We start from the raw sequence: 13,888 nt of genomic DNA on the forward strand, positions 1-13,888 counted from the left end.
GGTGGTGACTCAGTCTGCAGCAACTGGTCTGGAGATCGCTGCAATCTTCTCTTCCTCACACTGCTTCCAAAATTATGATTTCTAATAGGAAAATTTAGATCCTCTTAAATTCTGTCCTTGGGTTTCTATCTGACAGCAGGAATTTTATCTAGGTAACACCAGGTCAGTCTGACTGGTTCTGCCCCTGGAAGGAAGATTGTAGAATTTAGAACATAAATAATTAGTGTTTTATTAAGGATTCTAAAAGGTCCAGGCTTGGAATAAGTTTTAATTGACCATCTACAAGTTACTTAACATCTCAATGCCCCAGGCAACTATCTAAAATCTGATTATAGTGGGAGGTTCTTAAAAGGATGAAATTGTAAGCCTAGACCAACTTGAAGTTCAGTCTTTATAAGAACTGGGATCCACCTTGGAGGCTTTACAAAAATCCTCTCACTAGGGGGGGAGGAGCCAAGATGGCAGAGTAGAAAGACACACATATGCTAGCTCCAAACCCACAGACCATAAAATACCTATAAAGAAGAACTCCCAACAAATTTGGGAGCAGCAGAAGCCACACAACAACAGAGCAGAGGAGATTTCTGTTCCAGTGAGACCTGAAAAACTGACCCGAAAGGTCCCTCACGCACCAGACCGGGAGCAGAGCCCAGCCCTGGCTTGGCCATGCAGCATTGAGAGGAGCAGATCCGAGCAGGCTTCAGGGACAGAATCTCCAGTGGCCAAGCAGGTCGTTTCACCTACAGGTGAAAAAGTCAGTGAGAGGGCTTTTCAGTTCAAGAAGAGGGGAGTGGGGTGCCCCCATAACTCAGGCCCCCTTGGGAAGCAGCAGCGGAGGCGGCAGCAGACGGGGGCTCCCAGAGGAGGCAGGAGCTCGAATCCATTGTTGAAGGTCTCTGCATAAACCCCCTGAGGGAACTGAGCCCCGAATGGTGGTGCTGCCCCCACCCAAGCACCTGAACTTAATCTCACACTGAATAGCAGCCCTGCCCCTGTCCAAAGTCCTGAGGCTGGGAAGCAGCATTTGAATCTCAGCCCCTAAGCACTAGCTGGGTGGAGGCTGGGTGGATCTGGAGGCCAGATGGGTGTGGAGAGGACACTCAGAAGCCTAGTAACCTACTGGGAAAATGCCCAGAAAAGGGAAAAAAAATAAGTCCATAGAAGGCTACTTTCTTGGTGAACATATATCTCCTCCCTTCCTTTCTGATGAGGAAGAACAATGCTTACCATCAGGGAAAGACATAGAAATCAGGGCTTCTGTATCCCAAACAGGCAAAATAAATATTCAATGGGCTCAGGCCATGGAAGAGCTCAAAAAGGATTTTGAAAATCAAGTTAGAGAGGTGGAGGAAAAATTGGGAAGAGAAATGAGAGACATGCAAGTAAAGCATGAAAAACAAGTAAATACCCTGCTAAAGGAGACCCAAAAAAATGCTGAAGAAAATAACACCTTGAAAAATAGGCTAACTCAATTGGCAAAAGAGGTCCAAAAAGCCAATGAGGAGAAGAATGCTTTAAAAAGCAGAATTAGCCAAATGGTAAAGGAGGTTCAAAAGCTCACTGAAGAAAATAGTTCTTTCAAAATTAGAATGGAACAGATGGAGGCTAATGACTATATGAGAAACTAAGAAATCACAAAACAAAACCAAAAGAATGAAAAAATGTAAGATAATGTGAAATATCTCATTGGAAAAACAACTGACCTGGAAAATAGATCCAGGAGAGACAATTTAAAAATTATGGGACTACCTGAAAGCCATGATCAAAAAAAGAGCCTAGACATCATCTTTCATGAAATTATCAAGGAAAACTGCCCTGAGATTCTAGAACCAGAGGGCAAAATAAGTATTCAAGGAATTCACCAATCACTGCCTGAAAGAGATCCAAAAAGAGAAACTCCTAGGAACATTGTGGCCAAATTCCAGAGTTCCCAGGTCAAGGGGAAAATATTGCAAGCACCTAGAAAGAAACAATTCAAGTATTGTGGAAATACAATCAGGATAACACAAGATCTAGCAGCTTCTACATTAAGGGATCGAAGGGCATGGAATAGGATATTCCAGAAGTCAAAGGAACTAGGACTAAAACCAAGAATCACCTACCCAGCAAAACTGAGTATAATACTTTAGGGGAAAAATTGGTCTTTCAATGAAATAGAGGACTTTCAAGCATTCTTGAAGAAAAGACCAGAGCTGAAAAGAAAATTTGACTTTCAAACACAAGAATGAAGAGAAGCATGAAAAGGTGAACAGCAAAGAGAAGTCATAAGGGACTTACTAAAGTTGAACTGTTTACATTCCTACATGGATAGACAATATTTGTAACTCTTGAAACTTTTCAGTATCTAGGTAGTGGGTGGGATTACACACACACACACACACACACACACACACACACACACACACACACAGAGAGCACAGAGTGAATTGAATAGGATGGGATCATATCTTTAAAAAATGAAATTAAGTGGTGAGAAATATTTTGGGAGGAGAAAGGGAGAAATGGAATGGGGCAAATTATCTCTCATAAAAGAGGCAAGCAAAAGACTTTTTAGGGAGGGAAAAAGAGGGGAGGTGAGAGAAAAACATGAAGTTTACTCTCATCACATTCCACTAAAGGAAGGAATAAAATGCACATTCATTCTGGTATGAAAACTTATCTTACAATACAGGAAAGTGGGGGAGAAGGGGTTAAGCAGGGTGGGGGGATGATGGAAGGGAGGGCAGTGGGAGGAGGGAGCAATTTGAAGTCAACACTCTTGGCGAGGGACAGGATCAAAAGAGAGAATAGAAGCAATGGGGGTCAGGATAGGATGGAGGGAAATATAGTTAGTCTTACACAACACAACTATTATGGAAGTCATTTGCAAAACTACACAGACATGGCCTATATTGAATTGCTTGCCTTCCCAAAGGGAATGGGTGGGGAGGGAGGGATGAAGAGAAGTTGGAACTCAATGTTATAGGAACAACTGTGGAGTACTTTTCTTGCTACTAGGAAATAAGAAATACAGGTAAAGGGGTATAGAAAGCTATCTGGCCCTACAGGACAAAAGAGAAGTTGGGGACGAGGGAAGGGAGGGATGATAGAAGAGAGAGCAGATTGGTGATAGGGGCAATTAGAATGCTCGGTGTTTTGGGGTGGGGGGAGGGGACAAATGGGGAGAAAATGTGGAACCCAAAATTTTGTGAAAATGAATGTTAAAAGTTAAATAAATAAATTTTAAAAAAAAGAAAAAAAATCCTCTCACTATAGTTTATTTTATCCTTCTCCCTGAGTTTCCTCTAAGAAACCCCAAACTACAGCTAAGATTCTATGCAAGTACTCATGCATACTTTCTGTATGCATATGTGTGTATGTGTATATGTAAATATGTATACATATATTCATATATTCATAAAACAGACCAAATTCTTGTAGTAGCTCATAAACATTTGTTACATTTCAAGACCCAACCCAGCCCACAACTTTCTATCCAGGAATCTGTATAACCTTCTAGACTCAGTGCTATGTTGTGATTTGGACTCATCTTAGAAGGGAAACGACTTTAGGGTTATTAGAAAGTCAATCCCCTTCCCATCAGACCTGCACTGTTTGAATAACTCATAGTACTAGAAGAGGACAAAGTTCAGGTCCCTTGCTTCCCAAGTCATGATCCAACCTTTGTTGTCTCTTCTAATGAAGAGACATATATGTGATCCACTACTCTCCCAAGAGACTGGAGCTGCCTGGGACTTCCATCTTCTCTCTAGTAACCTGTGTTCTCCAACCATTCGAGAGTTTGAAATTGTCCAGGAACAACATGGACATAGGAATTTTTAACATTTTTCTAAAAGGCACAGATTTCAGGAAGGCACAGAAACCACTTTTGGCTCTGCTTCTCTCTGGTCTGTGTTCAATTTACTCAGACCTTCTCCAAAAAGAGCCAAATATGCAACTTACAACCCTCTCATCCCACTTTTGTGCCTGGAACAAAAGAGTGGTTCTAATCTACAGTATCCCTAGGCAATCAATTCATCCCCAGTAGATCCATAAGTCAATTAATTCCAAATTGATTAATTTTAAAGAGATGTCTTCTATTTCCTTCCTCTCTCTTCAACTCCCTTGCAAAGATCAGCTCTTGGTCTTGTTCCATAAGGCAACTAGGTGGTGCAGTGGATAGAACATTGGGCTTAGAATAAGGAAAGTATGAGTTTGAATTCAACCTTGAATATTTACTAGCTGTGTGACTTGGGGGCAAGTTACTTAACCTCAGTCTGCCTCAGTTTCTTTATTTGTAAAATGGGGACCATAGTAGCACCTACTTCAAAATCTTATTGAGTTCATCTAAGATAATATCTATATGATGTCTGACCCATAGTAGACTCTAATTAAATATTCCAATTTCCTCATCCCAACCTATGCCTTGGTCCGTAGTGGTTATGTACATTGGGGCACTTCTTTTTGAGGATATGTCTACAAAATTTCACCATGCATCTTTCCACTTTCTTTATTCACCTTGATTTCCCTTTATTCTCCTCTCTTTTTTATGTCTTTGCAGTCTGGGGTTTGGATCTATAATCCTGCCTGGTCTCATATAATTAATTCAGGTTTAAGGAGAGCTAGCTGTTTAAAATCTTCAATATTTTATTGGACTGATTATCTTATCAGTATGGGTGCTAGCACCTAGTATGAGGACTTGTCAAGTCCTGTTCAGGGTTGCTTATCTACCCTTTGTGTTCACTTGTCACCCAACTCTTACCTGTGGCTCTAAGAAGCTGCAGCATGTACAGCAGTCATGTCTGTATAAAACCATCTTGGCAGATGGGCTAAACCAGGTTGAGGGTAAATGACAGGTTTCAAAACCATCAGTGAGTTAGGGGGATGTCTACTCCAAGTACGTGAAGACTTTCCCCCAGTGGGAATGGGTGGGTAAGAACAATTTGTCCCCATGACCATGAAGGCACCTCTGTAAAGTGCTTAGAGTTTGGTTAGATATTGAAGAAATCAAGGTTATCCACTGTACCCCAAACCATCACAGGTTGTATTAAGCTTTGTCTTGTCACTGGAATTAGAATCGTGAAAAGAGAGTGAGATTGACAACTTATGCAACTCTGCCTCACTTAAATCCAATTCATTTGCAAGTCAAGACATTACCCCATGATGTCATTGATCCTTTTCCTGAAGGACAAATAAGAGTGGGTGAAGACAGCAAACTGTTCGTGCTTTTTCATCCTGAGTGATTCTTCTAGTAAAAATTCATAGATCATAAATGCTCTACTACAAGGCACAAGTCTCCAGGAAGCAAACACTCTACCAGACTATCCAATTCCAAGAGATCAATCTTTAGGGTTCCCAAAATAAATAGCACTGGGCTTGTTCTTCCCCCTGCTCCAACCTCTCTGGAGTACTAAGACTGTATCTTCATGAGTAGATGTTCTAGCCCCAACCCTGCTCAGGTACTAGGTTTAAAACACTACCTCTCCTCCTACTCCAGTTTCCAACCCCCTGCCTTGGAGTGTCATGCTGCCTAGTACTTAGTCAGAGTAGCAAGAATAATCAGAGAGAAACTGCCATTACTGTAGTGGACCAGACCTGCCCAAGACCAGAAACTCAGACATCAGGCTTATTGATGTTCAGGCCTCTTTGATATGTAGGGCCTCTGTATCACCAAGGAAATAATCACAGCACCAACAGTGACTATGAATATGCCAGCATAGTTCTGAATTGCAAAGTATAAGAGACTCTCCATGTAGATGGCAGAAGAAAAACACTTATTCAGACACCAGAAAGTCAGATCCCAACACCAGAAAGCCAAATCCATTATAGTAACCAAGAAGTCAATGCACCTTAGCACTACAGGGGACAAAGCCATTCCTAAGTCTCACTCCACCAACCCGCAGCTGACCACAAGCAAACACTCACAAGACTTGCTATGCCTGTCTGTGTCCTCTCTCCTCTTCCCTAACTCCTCTCATCAACCTTCTCCCAGCCCTGCTCCATCCTTTCTGTTCCACCTGTTCAGCAAGCTTCTCCCACCACATATGACTTAGGCTTCCATGTGATTTAAGCAGGTCACATGGGCCTATTAATGGGTGGGAAAGATCTTCAAATTAAGCAAAAATACATTAACAATACATTCTCAAATGGGACCTCTTGGGGCAGGGACAGTTCTATGTTCAATTTCAGCAGGAAGTAGCTATGGAAGAAGAGAGCTTCATCCCTTACCCCAAGATTTTAGGTACCATTTGTTAGGGGGGAGTGATGGGGTACTTGTGCTCAAACCCTACCCTAAGATAGTATTTTATGTGCTTATGTTGTGTGACCCCTGTTATATTGTTATAAAGTTCTGTTGACACCAGTTGCCCCACTGACCAAAATAATGGATAAGAAAGATCTTGAGGCCAAATGTATTGTTAATGTATTTTTGCTTAATTTGAAGATCTTTCTCACTCATTAATAGGCTCGTGTGACCTGCTTAAATCACATGGAAACCGAAGTCACATATGGTGGGAGGTCATCATTTTGGCTAGAGATGTACTTCCTCCCAATAGTCTATTATTCAAATTATGTGAAGTAGTGACCACATTATCTTTCCAATGTTGATAAAAATTATTAGAACTTAATTTTCTTAACTGTTCTTTCGATAATTCATTCATTCTTTCAATTAACCCAAACATTTGTGGATAATATTAAATATGATATATCCATTCTATTTTGTTTAACACACAATGTCTCTTCATTTCGTTACCTTTGAAATGTGACCCATTGTCACTTTGAATCTGCGTTGGAGTTCCACAATATAGACTTATGATATCTAGAGTTTTACACGTGTTTTTCTGGGTCACATTCTTATAAGGAAAAGCCACCAGTACACCTGAAAATAGGTGTCAACACAAGTACATATAAATTTGCATCCTTTATCTTGGGGTAGGATTCCAATATAATCTATTTGCCAAATTGGGCTGGTACTTTTCCCTTTGCTAACTCTCTAGTTACTACCCAAAGAACAATTCATTCCTTTTCCAACTGACATATATAACATTCTTCTGCTATTTGTTTTAACAATGAATGAGAGATGCTAATACCTTGGTCTTGTGCCCACTGGTGTGTGGCCTGGACCCCTAAATGGCTGGTCATTTGATGGACCCATTTTCCTACTACTGGATCATCAGTTGGTGTCAGAGAAGATACAATATGTTGAGTAGCAATCTTAGTTGGTCGATCAGCGTGTGTATTGTACTCATGTTCTGGCGTGGTGAGGGCCACATGAGCATCTGCATGAAAAGGTGACAAATTAGTAACCAAAGACATGTCCCATTCATCTTTCCATAATTCTTGGCCCCAGACTTGTTTGTTATGAATTTCGCAATTTTGATTTTTCCACATGGGCATCCATTTCACTAATCCATTAGCCACTACCCATGAATCAGTGAATACATGACACTGTCCTCACCCTTCTTGTTCTGTTTTGATAGCTTGATGTACTGCCATAAATTCAGCATATTGACTACTTCCACCTATCCCAATACTTTCCAAAGTCAATCTCTAGGCTACCACTTTTCAATGTCTTTTGTGGCTGAAATATTTTGCTGTCCCATCAGTAAACCATGCATATCTCTTTTGTACTTCAGTTAATCCATCATATTCTCATTCCATTTCACCAAGGAACGTACCACCCGTTGCTTTGGTTCAGGGAGTGTATCATTTCCCTCAGTACCTATGTTTGCTATAGATTCAGAAAAGTGGAAATTTCACTTTTGCCTGTTTTAGATCTGTTTTGAATACACCATTTCCATTTAAGTATGGTAGCCTCTTGCACATGTCCAATTCTGTGAGAAGCTGGGTTACTCATTACCCAGGTCATAGTCAGCTTTCCAGGTTATAATATGACCTCATGGCCTAAAGTCAGTTGCTAAGTCTCCACCAAAGCCCAATATACAGTTAAGAGCTGCTTTTCAAAAGGGGTATTTTGAACTCCAGATGAAGGGAGTTTCCTAGACCAAAATGCTAAGGGTACATTTTGGCTTTGTTACTTTGGCCATAAACTCCAGTTTGCATATTCATCCTGGACAGTCACTTGTAATTCCACCAGGCCACTTTGCATAGGCCATAAATTTAGGGCTAATTTTATAGTGATCTTTGCTTCTTCAAAAGCATTACTCTTCTCAAATCCCCAATCAAATTCATATTTTTCCCTAGTAATTTTATATAAGGGTTTCAAAATTTGTCCTAGATGTGGTATGTGATGTCACCAATATCCAAATAATCCTATAAACTTTAGCCCTCTTTCTTGTTGGGGGTATAGGAAAATCCTGAATCTTTTGTTGTGGGATAGGAAAGAAAGCATTGGCCAAATCAATAACTGCTTATTAAGTCCCATCGTATTTCTGAATACTTCCTATTAAAGTAACAGTATCTGGAACAGCAGCATACAAGGGAAGAGTCACTTTGTTCAATTACCTATAATACACTGTCATCCTCCATGTCCCATCTGACTTTTGTACTGGCCAGATAGGATTATTCCATTGAGCGGTCATAGGACTAACATTCCTCCCTCAACATATTCCTTTATAGTATTGATAATTACATCTTGCTCACCTGGCACACAATACTGCTTTAAAGTATTTACTTTGGAAGGTTCAGGTAAAATGATTGGGTCCATTTTTATTTTACCCACTAAAGCTGTATTAATTCCTATTTTCCTTAGTGCAAATTGGTATCTCCCCTAGGGTAAATTTAAAATTGTATTTCTCAATATATCTATTCCAGTTATTTATCCAGGAATGAGTACAATTACCACAGCGCATTCTTTCTTAGGCAATTGTCCAATTTTCACCATTAGTTTGAATTGTCTGGCTGATATTTCAGCGCCTCCCAGTCTTGTGATGGTGATAGGAGTTCCATATTTAAACTTATCAGGGTTTCCATGTATAAGAGAGGCCTCAGCCCCAGTATCTATTAATACCCTAGTTACAGTATTTGATCCATTTTTCCAACATATGATCAAATTGATATCAGTTCTGTAATCTCATCTGTGTATTTCTTTAATCTGAGCTGGGGTTCAGTCAATTTCCTATTCTCCCTGAAGGTGTAACAAACTTGGATACAAGAGTTCAGTAAACAATTCTTTTCTTGTCATTTTACTCTGAATTTGAACCTGCTGGCTATTTACTCTTCTCTCTCAAGGAAATGTATCCTTTCCCCAGTCCCCTAAATCACTTAACTGTGAAATCTTGTCTAGAACCTCTGAAAGAAGGTACCCTATTTCCCAAATTATTAGAGTCAGAACTAGGTGCTTGAAAGCAGGCCGGGCTGTCTTCACTATTATATTCCTATGGGAAACTGCTAAGGGGGTATCAGTACGCAGCTGCATTTCTGATCATTATGGCCACCTTCATTTACCTCCTCCTTTAACTTTCTCAGACAATCCCTAAGTGAATACCAGAGTCTATCTCCACTAGGCCACATAGTGTCAGCTTACTGACTTCTTCTGCAGCTGAAGCTCACAGATTAGTTACATTGTTACCTCCTTTCATACTGCAATCTCTAAAAGCTTGCTGTGGACTCGGTGACTGAGCTCGAGCTTAGGTGGCCTGGGATCCCCACGCAGCTGCTACCGCAGCATCCGCACAACTTGCTCCTCCTCTGTGACCCCCAGAGCGCCCTCGCCTCCTACAACATGCTGACGTCCTGCTACCCTGCCGAGCAAGAATAGCCCGACCTCTCCTCGCACAACCACATGACTAAGGTGCTGATGCCTGAGCTCTATGAAAACCTCCGGGATAAGGCTACATAACAAATGGCTTCACCCTGGATGATTTCATCCAACCAGTGTGGACAACCCAGGGCACCCATTCATCCTGACCATGGACTGTGTGACTGGAGATGAAAAGAGCCACAAAGTGTTAAAGGAACTGTTTGATCCCATTATTGAGGACCAACATGGAAGCTACAAGCCTTTTGATGAGCATAAGACTGATCTTAACCCTGACAATCTGCAGGATGGTGATGACCTAGATCCGAACTATGTGCTGAGTTTCTGTGTTCAGAGCATCCGAGGATTCTGCCTGCCTCCACATTGTAGCTGCGGCAAGCACTGCACCATAGAGAAGCTGTCTGTGGAAGCTCTGGCCAGCCTGGAAGGTGACCTGAATGGGAAGTACTATGCTTTGAAGAACATGACTGAGCAGGAACAGCAACAGCTGATTGATGATCACTTCCTCTTGGACAAGTCTGTCTCCCCACTTCCCTTGGCTTGTGGCATGGCCCAAGACTGGCCCAAATGTTGTCATTTGGCACAATGACAACAAGACCTTTCTGGTGTGGACCAGTGAGGAAGATCACCTGAGGGTCATCTCCATGCAGAAGGGAGGTAACATGAAGGAGGTGTTCACACGTTTCTGCATAGGGCTTACCCAGATTGAAACCCTTTTTTAAGACCAAGAACTATGAGTTCATGTGGAATCCTCACCTGGGCTACATCCTAACATGCCCCTCCAACCTGTTATCACCCCTGTTTTATAGCTGAGGAAATTGAGGTAAACAGAAGTTAAGCGCCTTGTACAAGGTCACAAGACTAGTAAGTATCTGAGGCTGAATTTGAACTCAGTCTTCCTGATTCCAGGCCCAGGCCTATCTATCCACTGTGCCACCTGGCTGCCTATTGTATTTACCAATACAATGCCCAATTATTAAGCACCTACTACGTGCCAAACACTGAACTAAGCCCTGGGGATACAAGTAAGAAAAACAAAGATGGTTTCTGCCCTCAAGGAGCTTATAATCTAACAGGAGAAGACAATTGCAATAAGAAAATGGAAATGGGAGGATGCTGGCATGACAGGGGAATATTCCAGGGTGAGAAGGCACCTGAGTCATAGCAATGATATCTGGAGTCAGAGATGTTAGCATCATTCTAGTTGCTCAGTTTTGTAACCCCCATGCCATCCTCACCTTTTCACTCTCACTTACCCCACATATCCCACAAGTTGACAAATCTTGTTTTTCCAAACTACGGCCCTTAGTGGACCATAAGAAATTCTATGGTAGAGATTTTTTAAAAAATATCTGTAGCCCTTAACATGATCCTGTGTATTTTAGTAAATATTTAGTAACTATGTGTTCAATTGGATTGGATTGGATTGGTTTGGAACAGAAAATCAATCCAGTGGGTTAAAAGTTGTTCTCTTTTTGGAAACCAATAAAGCATTTGGACTGTCCATCTGTCACTCCTCCCTCCTTATATATAACTAGTCAGCTTCCTTTTCCACCTCTTTTTCCTCCCATAGATGTGAATGAATGGCACTTCTTTTTTTTCCTACTTTTTGTACTTACCATTGTTGTTAATATGCCAACACCTCTTTAGACTCACTGTGAATCTCTTCTAAATTCATGAAGTTCCATGAGTCATAGCCAAAGAAGAAAATACAGGTGTTAAAAAAGGGAGGAGGAGAGGAGCTTTTATGGCAATGAGCCTCTTTAGATAATTGAAATCACTGTGTAGTTTCCCAAATGCAATCCAGTCTGATCTCTCCCTGTTCAGATCTGAGTCCATATGGTAGTCTATCAGTAACGTCAGACCAAAATATATGTGGCTGATGGACTGACTCAGCAAGCTTCTTGTTCAGCTACCTGCCATAAACTAAGCAATACATATTCTTCATGTACTCTTTTCCCCTATAGTAAGTAGATAGCCCAGTCTCTTTTTCATTAAGGAAGCTCTCTACTATTGCAGAACAATTGGTATAATATCTATAAACTTGAACATCTGAAGAATCTCTTCATCAATATGAAATCCCTCTCCTATTTGGGCATTGCACAGGAAATAAGACTTATGTGTAAATAATTACAATAAAAGGTATTATATGATAAGTACATATGGGAGGTCCCAACAAAATGCTACCAGAGTTCAGATGGAGAAATCAGTTCTACCTAGGTGGAATAAGGGAAAGCTTCATGAATCCAGTGCCATTTAAGCTGGCCATTAACATATAGGGGTAATTTCAACATAGAGAGAAAAAGAAAGGATGTTCCAAGTATAGGGAACAGAATAAGGAAAGGCACAGAAATAGAAAAATGAAGAAATTGTTTAGAGAAATACAAAATAGTTCCGTTTGGGTCAAGGATAGAGTCTATGAAAGGGATAATTAGGATATGAGGTTGGGAAGGCAGAGTAGAGCCAGACTGTGGGAGACCTTCAATGGAAGACTAAGGATTTTGGATTACCTTGGGAAAGTAACAAGGTTTTTGATCAAGCGAGTGACAGGAATGGAAGATGAACCTAATATCAATGTGTAGGATAGAAGAGAGGAAAGAGACTCAAAGTAAGAAGTTCAGTTAGGAGGTTGCAGAAACAGGCCAGAGGAGAAAAAGGTTGGATCATTTCACAATTCCAACAACAATGAATTAGTGTTCCAGTTTTTCCACATCTTCTCCAACATTTGTGATTTTTAAAATAATATTTTGTTTTTCTTCCCAATTACATGTAATTTTTTAAAAGATTTGTTATTTTTTTAAAGTTCCTTTCCTCCATCGTCCCCCTCTCTGAGATGGTAAGCAATCTGATATAGATCATACTTGTGTAGTCATGTAAAACATTTCCATGTTAGTCACTTCAAGGCACTACAAATAAACAAACAAAAAGAAAGTCAAAAATAACAGGTTTCAGTTTGTATTCAGATGATATCTTACTTTTTTCTTTCGAGGAGGATAACAGTTTCCATTATGAATCCTTTGGGGTTGTCTCAGATCATTGTATTGCAGAAAATAGCTGTCATTCACAGTTCTTCATTGTGCAATTTTGCTGCTGTGTATAATGTTGTCCTGGTTCTGATCATGTCACTTGGTTTCAGTTCATGTAAGGTTCTGAGATTAGATAATTGACAAAACTTGATGACTAAGGGATGAAAAAAAGGGACAAAATCAAGATTGACTCTCAGTTTTAGAGACAATTATTAGGAGAATGGTGGTGCCATTAAACACATAATAGAAACTGGATGTATTGCAAATTGAATTATCTGTGCACACATTGTTTTCTCCCAGTAGAAAGTAAGTTTCTCAAGAGGAGAGGCCAAGCATAACGCTTGACTTATTGTTGTTCAGTCGTGTATGACTCTTTGTGATCCCTTTTGGGGTTTTCTTGGCAAAGATATTAGAGTGGTTTGCCATTTTCTTCTCCAGCTCATTTTACAGATGATGAAACTGAGGCAAATAGTGTTAAGTGACTTGCCCAGAGTGGCATAGTTAATGTGTCTGAATCTGGATTTGAACTCAGGTCTTGCTGACTTCCCAGTTCTCTATCCAACATACCACCTAGGTGCCCTGCTTAGTATCAGCAGCTGCTTAATAAATGTTTGTTGAATGGATCCAAGTCACTGATTTTCAGCTTTAGTATTCTACAGCTTTAGAAATAGATCTCCTTAGCTCTTCCTCTCATCAGCAGCGTGCTCAGATCTCAAATACAATGATGATTGTAGGTGCTACTACGGAAGGGAAAAATGTGGAGGAATATTCATCAGACCTGGTGGATCCTGAGATGGGCTTGGAATGTCTGCTAATGAAAGGAAGGTCATTATAGGAAATCACAACCTGCTCATTGACTGAGGGAGCCATGCTCATGTTTGGATTATATTTTGAATCCTTTGACTCTATCCAGAACAAATGGCAATCATTTGTTAGAAATAATGAGGAGGAGAAGGTAGAGGGGGAGGAGGAGGAAAATCTCTGTCCCAAGCACTTTTTTCCCATAAAATTAAAAATAAAAAGAAGAGAGAAGTATAAAACAATACTATTCGGCATTCTCCACTTTGCCATTCCATACTCTACAATTGTCTAATTGTTCATGAGCTTCACAAAAGAGATGCCTTTTATTTTCTCCAGGCACTTAGAGATGACTAAGTGTCACTTA

The 13,888-nt window shown here is 40.5% G+C and overlaps 1 pseudogene; it reads left to right on the forward strand.

Moving 5' to 3' along the window:
- The first annotated feature begins 9,661 nt into the window (after positions 1-9,661).
- Positions 9,662-10,510, forward strand: LOC140502701 (creatine kinase B-type pseudogene; annotated as a pseudogene).
- The last annotated feature ends 3,378 nt before the right edge of the window (positions 10,511-13,888 follow it).

The sequence above is a fragment of the Notamacropus eugenii genome, chromosome 4, assembly GCF_028372415.1.
Source record: "Notamacropus eugenii isolate mMacEug1 chromosome 4, mMacEug1.pri_v2, whole genome shotgun sequence".
NCBI lineage: Eukaryota > Metazoa > Chordata > Mammalia > Diprotodontia > Macropodidae > Notamacropus > Notamacropus eugenii.